The sequence below is a fragment of the Sturnus vulgaris genome, chromosome Z (assembly GCF_052056855.1).
Source record: "Sturnus vulgaris isolate bStuVul1 chromosome Z, bStuVul1.hap1, whole genome shotgun sequence".
Taxonomy (NCBI): Eukaryota; Metazoa; Chordata; class Aves; order Passeriformes; family Sturnidae; genus Sturnus; species Sturnus vulgaris.
The window spans coordinates 6,753,357-6,763,875 of NC_142283.1; the positions used below are offsets into that span (position 1 = coordinate 6,753,357).

Below are 10,519 nucleotides of genomic sequence, written 5' to 3' on the forward strand. Positions count from 1 at the left end.
CTCCTTGATGCAGGGTTATTATGAGTTAAAGCACGCCTGCAAAAAGTGCTCGTTTATGTTATGCATGCTTCTTTCTCTGTAGTTTGGCTAGTTGATGTGTGTGTTATGTGCAGGTATCTCACAGGGCTGTGAAAGAGTTCACTAAGCATTAGCTATGAATCACATTTCAGCTTTTTTGGGGTTTTTTTTGCCCTACAGTGGATCTGACAAGAGAAAATTACAGTTGGAGAAAACTGGAAAATAAAGCAGCACAAAAAGCATCACAAGGTATGCAGCAGAGTCTGTTTGCTAGGCGAATTTCAAATGTGGCAACACTGGCAGAATTAAGCAGGGTTTAGCATCTCCTGTGACCCTGCACACACACACACACACACACACACAAAAGCAGCCAGACACGATGGGGATTGTCCCCAGGAGCCTGCCACTGGTAATCCTACACATTCCAGAGGCACCTTTTGGGACTGCCAGGACCCTTCTGTTGCAGGGACAGCGCTGGCATGAGTGACTGCCAGCCTAGGAGGGTGGATGAACACTGGGATGTCCTGCCCCAGTCGCCTGTCGCTGATCCAGGGGCGTTTGCAGAAGGAGAGTGCCTGGCGTGGGGATGATTGTGCTTGAAAGGAGTTACAAACGTGGTCTAATTCCGTAAGGATCTGCAAAACTCCATCCTGGAATTCTCCGCAGCAGTGCCTCCTTCAGGGAGCAAAGGAACAGTGGTGCCTGGGACAAGCTGGCAGGGTCTAAACTGATAAAATAAAATCCAGTCAGCACACCTGATGAAGCAAACATTTTATTTCAATAAGGCTGCCACTCTCCCTCTTGATGAGCTCGAATTTTCCGACGTGTTTTTGCCCCACAGCCTGTTGTAAGACCTCGCATTATGTAATTTTCGGGGTGGTGGTGGGGGGGGAGATGTGGTGTGAATAAACACTCTCCCCTGGAGGTGTCAGGTCTTCCAGGTTCTGCTGCTGATGATGATGAGATCATGAGAAACGTGTGGGTCTGCTCTGCCACCGCCCCCGGACGGGATCCTTGCTGCAATGCTGTTTTGTTTGACTGCCCGCTATCTCGACAAGGACATCAGAGCTCCACAGGCAAACTCAGGGCATGACTCACAGGCTGTGGGGGCAGGAAAACCTGAGGAGGATGGGTCACCTTCAGGGGGTGAGCTGAAAAAAAAAAGGGGTTAATGGTCACAAGATGACAAAAGCTCGTCTTTGTAAAGCTGGAAAACGGGAAGAATCCCTGGGCAGAGAGTGGGATGCTGCCTGGTGCCTCCTTACAGCTAATCCACACCACACGGAGCTCAGGAGACAAAGGAAGGTGAGCAACGAGGGCTTGGGAATTGCAGGAAAGCTGTGGGAACAGGGTGCAGAGGGAGAACAGGAGCCTCTGTGGCTGAGACAGCTCAGCCCAGACACTAGCACATGAAAGAGGCACCAGATGCCATAAAACAGCTCATGCCTGCCAGCAGGGACAGCTGCTGGGGTGGCTAGCAGGCAAAACTGGGCAATTTGTATGATTTGCATGTTGTCATCTAAAGATACCGGCCTGTTTCGCCCCCGAATCCTGAATAAACAACATACATTTCTTTTCTTTCCATTTATGCTTTCCAATTCTTTAACAAGCATTTAGTGCTTGAGTTCAGATAAGCACAGACAAAATTGACACCAAACCAGGACTTGGTGCTGAGAAGAAATATGCCATCATTATACTTTGAGAAGTCAAAAAACTCCACGGACTACTTACACATATGAAAAGGAAGAAATTACCTCCCTATGGCAGGTCAGGTTGGCATGGACATAGTAAATGGGATGTTTGACTCCTCCAATAAATTACATGGATTGCCAGCAAGGATCCCATGTCTAAATCTCAGAAATCAAGTACCTGGGTCTTCAAACGTGGTATGTGCCATAATTTATCTCCTTGAAAAGGACAATACTTTTACTCAGCCCTTACATCCTTGCCAGCAGAGCAGAAAATCTGTTATTGTAGTGCTGATCAGTTTCTCTGATTTCCAGTTCTGTATGTTGCAGGACTGGTGTGTGGGCCTGGGGATTCTGAACAGCCCAGAAGCCTTAATCCTACATTTCCAAAAGTGATACATGCTTTTCAGGAAGCTGCCTATATGTAAGCTTCAGATTTTCCAGAAGTATGTTTCTGGTGCCTCCTGGTAAACTCCATCCAAGCAATTATCTAAATTTCTGCTCCATAGTGAAAGTATGGCCCACTAAATTCTTACTTAGAGACTTTACCCTGTCATGCAAAATGCTGTCTGCTTTCCCTTCATGTGTTCTAAACTGTAACCCCAGCTACAAATTGAAAATTAATGCATTTAGGAAATCTCTTTCCCTGGGGGAGAAAAAAAAAAAAAAAAAAAAAAAGCTTTCTGACTTCCATAGGAAGCTCAATTTTCCCAAAAATCTCTCCCCAGCCAACAGGTCACAGAAGTTTGGGTGTCTGTAGTCAGAGTAATTTCACTGTGCAATAAAGTCCAACCCCCAGTGCTGCACAGGAAAAAAAATCTCGGACTGCCTGGAAATGTTTCACTGGCTCAGCTCTGGAAACACCTCACAGATTTCATTTTTTATTCAGCACCACCTGGCTTTGTAATTATTCGGAGACCTTAATGGCCATTGGGTAGTAAGCACAGGACTGTTCATTCTTCTGAGGATTATATCTCACCCACACAACAAACTTAAAATAGCACAGCTTTCCACTCAAAAGGATTTCACCCCAGGCTCAGAAACACAACAACATCAGTCCTTGCTCTAGAAAGGCAAAGGGCTTACCCCAAAATACACAGGAAACGAGTGGTGAAGGTGAGCACTGATATCACCCAACTTCTGCACCTGGAGTATGTGTGAATCGTGGATTGGTGTGGGTTGGAAGAGACCTTGAAGATTCCACCCCTGCCATGGGCAGGGACACCTTCCACTATCCCAGATTGCTCCAAGCTCCATCCAGCCTGGTCTTGGACACTGCCAGCAATGGGGCAGCCACAGCTTTTCTGGGAAAACTGTGCCACCACTACCTCACCACCCTCACAGGGAAGAACTATCTCCGTATATCTGACCCAAAAAAATCCCTCTCCAGCTCTCTTGGAGCTCTCATTTAGGCCCTGGAAGGGGCTCAAATCTGAACAGCCCCACCTCTCAGCCTGTGTCCAGAGCAGAGCTGCTTCAGCCTGGAGCATCTGTGTGGTGCTGCACAAGGCATAGCAGAGAGCAGACAAGACCACGTTCATGTCCGTGCTTTGTTCCCTCTGTCTCTGAGGTCTCAAAGGGAAAAAATTAAAAAATAACCTTTCCGGATCCAAACCTTTTTCTCCTCTCGACTTTTGTCCTGAAAAGAGTGCATTGAGATCCCACTCTCTTTTGCCACTTCCCGTGCTCCCCTGTCCATCACAGTCAGCAAACAAGGAGCACATGGAAAGGCGATCACACCACAGCTGCCTGCCACAGGCCATTAAGCATCATTTTGGTCTCAGTTCTGTATAACAACCTTATTGTCCCCATCTTGTAGGGCTGCTAGAGCTATAAATTTGCCAGCTAGCAGAACTTTTGGGTGTCTGACTGGTAGCTTCCAAGTGTTTCCTCTGGGAAGGCTCAAAACTTTACTTTTTTTCTTGTGTCAATGGCACAGCAGTATCATTTGACAAAGGGCATAATGCCTTCCTTCAGATGGCTTTGTTAAGGCTCAGCAATAATTAATTGTCTGCCATCAGCTGGAAAAGATCTCCAAAACTGCAGCATTCCTATTTATACCGTGTTTGTCCTTAGCTTTATGAGCCACAAACTCTTTTTTTTTGTTTTTTTTTTTTGTTTAAATTTCAGTCTCTTCCCTAATAGAGCAGTTTGTGGAGCCAAGCCTGGTCATTGCCATACTGCAGAGATTATTTTAAGGAACTTTTCCTACCTGTCAGCCAAGGTGGTAAGGATATAATTTCATGAGCCTTTCAAGCAAGCATTCAGCAACACTTTAATACAGAGGATGTCATTAAATGACCAGTCCATACATGCCCACCCCAGGGAATACCAGTCCTGCTCTGTAATCTGAGCAACTCAGTCACTCTAACAAGTGCCATGAATGTGCACCAGTGTAACTGGGGAAAAAAAAAAATTGGTCGAAGGGACACATTTTCTATTGAAATAATGATGCTTATTATAAAGGTGGGCAGTCAGAATCTTGAAACTTTTGTCCTGCTGCTTCTTGCACTCTCACCAACATGCTTCAGTCTGCCCTTCATGTGGTTGTGACATCCTAGGGAAGCATTTATGTGTTTATACATTATTGCTGTTAGACTTTCAACATTCAAAGACTTCAAAGATTCCAGGTGAACTGCTGGGTTCTGACAACTCGGGCCAGATCTTAATGAAGGACTCTGTTTTTTGGACGCACAACTAATTGCTGGCACAACTAATTGCTGTAGTGTGCATATCTGAGCGCCTCAGAGCAGCCAGAAAAGCAGACAATTTTCTGGGTTGAAACAGAGCTATGTTGTGTCAACAAGGCAGTAGTTTGCAGATGTGTTGTGGTCTGGTTTGTTCTGGGTTTTTTTGCCTCTGTCACATGCCTGCATCAAAGGAACAAGTCCCTGGGCTGATCTTTGCCTCTGAAACCTTAAGTCAGATTCGCACGATGGCCACCCCAGGATGTTTTGGGCCTTGGAAATATTATTCTATTTAGATCTCCCTAGCTCATGGACCTTTAAATCATGAAAAATGGTAATGAAGGAAAGACAGGGAAGCCTTTGAAGGCTGAAATCAGCCCACACCCACTGTCAGGTGCTTCAGGAGAGAGGCTTTTCCAGGTAGGATCCTCCTCTGTGGCATTCTGCCTGTAGAGCCACTGTGTGGTGAAGCCCCAGGCTGGGAGGTGTGCAGGCTTTAGAAGAGGGAACATTCAGAGGCAGATGTGGGAGCTGATGCTTCTCCAGCCCCCTGTGCAGCAGATCTCCCCTGTGACCTTTTCTGACCTATTTAATGCTGGGTCTTCTCAGGACACTTACGGGGCTTAAAGGAACAGGAACAAAGTGGTGGTTTCTGAAGCTTCTACATACCCTTAAAAAAACCCACAGCAGACTCTCATCCACATCTTGAAAATCTGTCCTTTCATCTTTGCCACTTAGCCTCGGTTAAAGATGGGGACATGCAGAACACTCTAGACACTATTATTCCCCAAAGGAGAGTAAGAGTGCCAGAACAAGACAGAGCAAACTACTGCTGACTGAAGTGCTCCGAGAGGATGGGGACAAAGGCCAGCACAAGAGGAACAAAAAGAGACCTGGACCAACCAGTTTCTGAGAAGGAAAGATGAAAGACTCGCTCCAGCTGCCATTGAAGTGAGAGCAGAGATTCTCATTAACCTAAATGGGAGTCAGATGAAGGACTTGTTTGCTGTGTACCTCTGTGAGGCAGGAGGCATGGATGCAAACCTGCAGGGAGGCCTGGGAAGTGTCAGAACCAGACAGAAAGAGTGGCCCACTGCAGATGGAAGGGGCAAGAACAGGATTTCTAATCTGGTTTAGAAAGAAAAAAGCTGCCTCCCCCCCGCCCAGCACGGCACACAATGCCACACACAAAACTTCAGTGGGAAGCAGTGGAAGCAATTCCCCTCTCACAACAGCCTCGCTGGAATCTGGTGCTTTTGACATCCAGGGCTAATTGGGCTGAATCAGCCAAGCTGTAAAGTGCCTTGGCTGGGTCACACGAACCTACCCTCAGAGAGCCCCGTTGGTTTTCTGAATACAAAACACAGCAGCGACCAAAGCTGTACAAACAGCCCTGGCTCGGACAGGTTTGGTCAGCTGCCAGCCCAGGGCACAATTCCACGGTCCACAATTCCCTGCACCCCAAGAGCTGGGCTGGAGCGTCAGTGAGAAAAGCCAGCAGAGAGAGGGAGGTCCCTGTCCAACCCTGCACCTGTTTGGGAATGACATTCCGTCCCCTAATTAATTTTTTTCTCATTAATGGTTTTTAATTAATTTTAATTAATTGTTGCACTTAATCACAAGCAGTGTGTTTTATCCACAAGTGGTTAAGCAGTGTAATTTTCCACTTTAGCTTTCTTTCGCCGATTGTTATTTTTAGAGTGGGTTCATGAGATCACCAAAACTTTTTAAAGTTTTGCTAAACTAACCCTGATAAGCTTCAGTGAAAAAAAGCCTAGGGGAGCTAAACCCTGGACACCTGGAATCCAGAATTTATAGCCCTCCAAGGACATGCTGGAGTGACCAGAAGATAAAGAAAAGACAATCAAAGGCAATTCAACATATGCTGGAAACTCCCTGCCTGCGAAAGAAAGATAGTGAAAAGACACAGAAAAATGTGGATAAAGGTAGCATGAGGAACAAGAAAACAATAACCAACAGAAGAGAGAGCACAGATTAAGGAAGAGAATGTGTAATTTAGAGCCAATAAAGTGCATGAATAAGTGGGAAGCTTTGAAAGCCGTGTGCACCTAGGTGGAGCTATTCCCTCATGCTGCCCCAGCCTGGGATACAGGAATGCCAGCTCCCAAAAAAATAGCGTTGGGGAGTTTCACTAACCCCCACGTTTTCGGTGACACACCTAGGAGGAGATGAGCAACACGCCTGTCATATCTGTGACTTGATGCCTGACCAGGCTGCCTGTCACCTGGCCAGAAGTTAATTTCAGCCTTTCACAAACACTCAGGAGAAGAAAAAGAAAAAAGAAAAAAGAAAAAAGAAAAAAGAAAAAAGAAAAAAGAAAAAAGAAAAAAGAAAAAAGAAAAAAGAAAAAAGAAAAAAGAAAAAAGAAAAAAGAAAAAAGAAAAAAGAAAAAAGAAAAAAGAAAAAAGAAAAAAGAAAAAAGAAAAAAGAAAAAAGAAAAAAGAAAAAAGAAAAAAGAAAAAAGAAAAAAGAAAAAGAAAGAAATCTACTTAATGGAGTAAAGGAGGGAGGGGAATGGGAAGGTGGGGAGAAAAAAATAAATAAAATTGTTTATTAGCAGGTAATTAGATTACCCTAGGAATTTCCAGATGCCCTTGGTCTGGTTTTCAAAAGGAAGCACCCCAAGTTGCACCAGGAGAAAACAACTCAGGAAAACACAGAATTAAAACACATAAATTCTTCATTTCACATTGCTCACGTAAGGACCTTAGACCCCTTTGAACTCTAAGGTCCTACTTACAAGAACACTTGAGCATTTGCAGGAGCAGGGCACTAGTTTGTGCTATTTTTATCTTTATTTCATCTGTAAAGCCAGTAATTACAAACATAAAGCCTCAGATTTTAAAAGGCCACCTGACTATCACACTGCTAGAAACCCATTTCCAAACCTGCAACAAAGTAAAAGCTTCTTCTAACTTTTTTTTTTTTAATATAGGCCTTTAATGCCCCACGTATCAACCTAAGCATATTGTTTTTTTAATGTTGCTTTTTCAAACTGCCTCCATGTCGATGGTGTAAATCATTAAACTATCTCCCAGGGACAAATTCCCAGCTGGGTTAATGGGATGTGAACCCATGACCAGTAAAAACTCTGGCGATTTACATCAGCAGATGCTCTGGCCCTCACAATATTCTTTGGTTTTCTACTACAAAAGGAAAATTAGTAGCTCCTTTTGTCAGCACTCTGAGCAGTAATTGAATCTTATTTACTCTGAGCCTTCGTTACAGGGCTCTGGCTTTGGAAAGAGGTGTCCAAGAAAAGTGGAATTTCCAAGGCTCACTGTTTCAGTTCCTCTTGAACCTGCCCTCCCTCACCTTAAAGACATTCCTCCTTCTCCTGGCCCTCCATGTCCTGGAGGAAAAGTCCCTTTCCAGCCTTTCCTTTAAGACCCCTTTAGGGAAATCTGAAATTTTATTTTTTTTTTTTAAATTACAAATTTTAAAAATCTGAAATGTACTTTTTCAGTACAAATCATTTCCAGCTCTGGCATGAAGGTCACTGTGTCTTGAAAACTTTAAAAATAATAAAGGGCTCTTAGGAAAGGCCTGCTTGGAAAGGCACTTGGGAAAGCTATAGCAGCTGAGATATCCATCAGCAAATAAAAGAACAGTTCAGTAATGGCTATTAATCTGAATTTTGGATGGGCATTCAGTGTGGAAGAAAGTGTCCAAAACAACACACAGGGAAACAGATGCCACTGAGGATTTAGAGCTCAGTTCCAAGGGTTTGAAGTTTTCCATCAGGTTTTTGAAGAGAACCTCGTTTCCTCAGAGGTTGTCTCAATGGCACTGATAGATTGAGGAATGTGGTGGTCACACAGATCTCTGCAGCCACCTCCACTCCCTCCCCAAACCTGCTCAACAGAATCAACTGGGACAGAGGTTTAGCACCCCGAGGGGGTTAAGCAGCCAAAGACAGAGTTGTCATGCTGAAGAGAAGAAAACTGTCCTGCAATCTCCTCCAAATCAAGAAAATTCACATGGGGAAGAAAAGTTTTATAAGCATCTCAACATAGGGAAACGTTCTGAGGGCTCAGTGTGCACCAAGAGCTCAAAACCACGTGTAAACCAGGTTTTATTATTTCTGTCACTCAAGGCACTTCCTGGCAGGCGTTGTCAGTCACAACTCCCATACAGCCAATTCCTACCTACATTTTTTTCTATATTTTGTCTTGCCATGAGGGACTAAAACCACCAGTGCTGAGCCAATGACAAATGACCAGCTGCCAAAAAATTCAGTTTGAGCATCTTACTATAAAATAAGTTTTCCAGAGAACTGAAAAGTTCCTGAAGAAATCAAACCCTCACCAAGATCCACATGAAGACTCTGCTGTCATTTGGGCAATGAAAGCCCTCTGGCTTTATGTGAAACACAGTGCTCAAACCTATTTTCAAGCTGAGGTGTCTCACAAAAAGCCCCACTTTGGCCACTGTCACCCAGGTAATGGTTCCTCTTTTGGGTGGAAGAACAGATCGTTCATTGTGTGAACAAGATTCCAATTATGATCACAGGAGACTCGCAGGGGCCAGAGGAGGCCCAGCCTAAAAATGTCCTTTTACACCATCTTAGACCAGCTGATGTGATTCATACCTCCATTTTTAGGTAGGCACCACTTTCTCTTTCACGAGGCCACAATGAAACAGAGAGGTGATTTGGGGGGCACCTGGGTTATTTTGAGCAGGGAGTTTGAGAAAAACATCCTTCTTGCCTCATTACATCACTTACACCTGCAAGTCACCATGGAGACTCCATTTATCATCAGAGTGAGTGCTTCAAAGAGGATCTTCATTACTGGGTCCAGGATGGAAGGAAAGAAAGCAGATCCAAGGTTTTTAATTTGCTAACACAACCAGAGAGCCGTGCAGAAAACAGGCACCATGGAAACAAGCCACTACATTATAGTCTACAAAAGTCTAAAAAGCAGGCAAGTTAATTTTCAGCCTCTCAGGTTATTTTCGGGCATCAAAAGGATTGTTTTCAGCCTGCTCAGGCTCAGATTTGGACAGAGTGGGCAAGCAGGCACTCGAAATGCAGGCCTCCACTCAGGAGCAAAGTTCCCTCTTTGCTCTGTGGCCAGGATATTCCTTTCCACATCCCCTGCAGTAAGCACTGTTCACGGGTTTATCAAGACCCTTTTAGCTCTCAGAAATGAGCTCAGGGCTGTGCAGGTTTGGGACAGCCCAGCCTGTGCCATTGGAAAGGAGACAGGATTGGGAAGCACATGCTCCTTTCTGCCCCCCAGTTTCCTCCCAGCTGAAAAGGAGAATTGGTAACTCCAGGGCTGATGGTGAGGGGGTGCTTGGAAGTGGAACAGAGTTATGGGTGCCTCATTTGGTGCTGTGGCCTCCCCTGTCACTCCAGAACAGGAATTCCTCCTCCCACCCCCAACCTGCTCTTAACTCTTTGGATATTACCAGGTGACAAATCCTCAGAGAAGCTTCCACGTTGTCATTTATCAGTGAACAAAGTGCTTCAGTGGCATGGAGACCAAAACAGCTCTGCCTTGAAGGATCAGGGGGATATTTTAAGCAAGCATGTCCCAAGAAGCTAAATGCATTATTTTAATGGATGAAAGGCAGCTTTGACCTTCTGGCTCCTAAAGGTCTTGACCAACACGACTGCTTTACACCTTGTGGTATGACAGACTGGTTCAGGGTAACAAGAACCACATTTTTCTTTTCAGACACCTGGAATGTGCAAGCTCTGAAGCACAAAACCCGAGAAGATGCAACAAAAATAGTCGCTGCACATTTGCTAGTGGTGAAAGTCCAATTTTGTTGCTAAATTTTCAGTACCAGCTGCTAAAAGCAGTAGGAGAGATTTCCACCTCTTGCTAACTTCCACCCAAAGATAAAACTTCAAAACAAAGAGAATCAGTTCTGTTTAGAAATCCCCGTTAATCACTAATGTTAATACCCTAACTTATGCACCCCAACCAATTTATCCCAACAAAGTAAACTAACCCATCCTACTGATCCACCACAGCAGCCCCAGGGTGACAGGGGATAGCAGGTAGCAGGAAAACAAGGCGAGCCTGGGACACCAGGTCACTGAAATCTGTATGGTATTTATGATTTATTCTACTCACTTCTTCCTAACCCTGG

At 44.7% G+C, this 10,519-nt stretch overlaps 1 long non-coding RNA gene across 1 annotated transcript; it reads right to left on the bottom strand.

The window, feature by feature from the left end:
• Positions 1-777: 777 nt before the first annotated feature.
• On the bottom strand, positions 778-7,135 carry LOC148219632 (uncharacterized). Its single transcript, XR_015799466.1, has 2 exons — positions 6,988-7,135; positions 778-1,169 (listed from the first exon to the last, which is right to left on the bottom strand). It is a non-coding gene; the product is annotated as an uncharacterized LOC148219632 (long non-coding RNA).
• Positions 7,136-10,519: the final 3,384 nt, after the last annotated feature.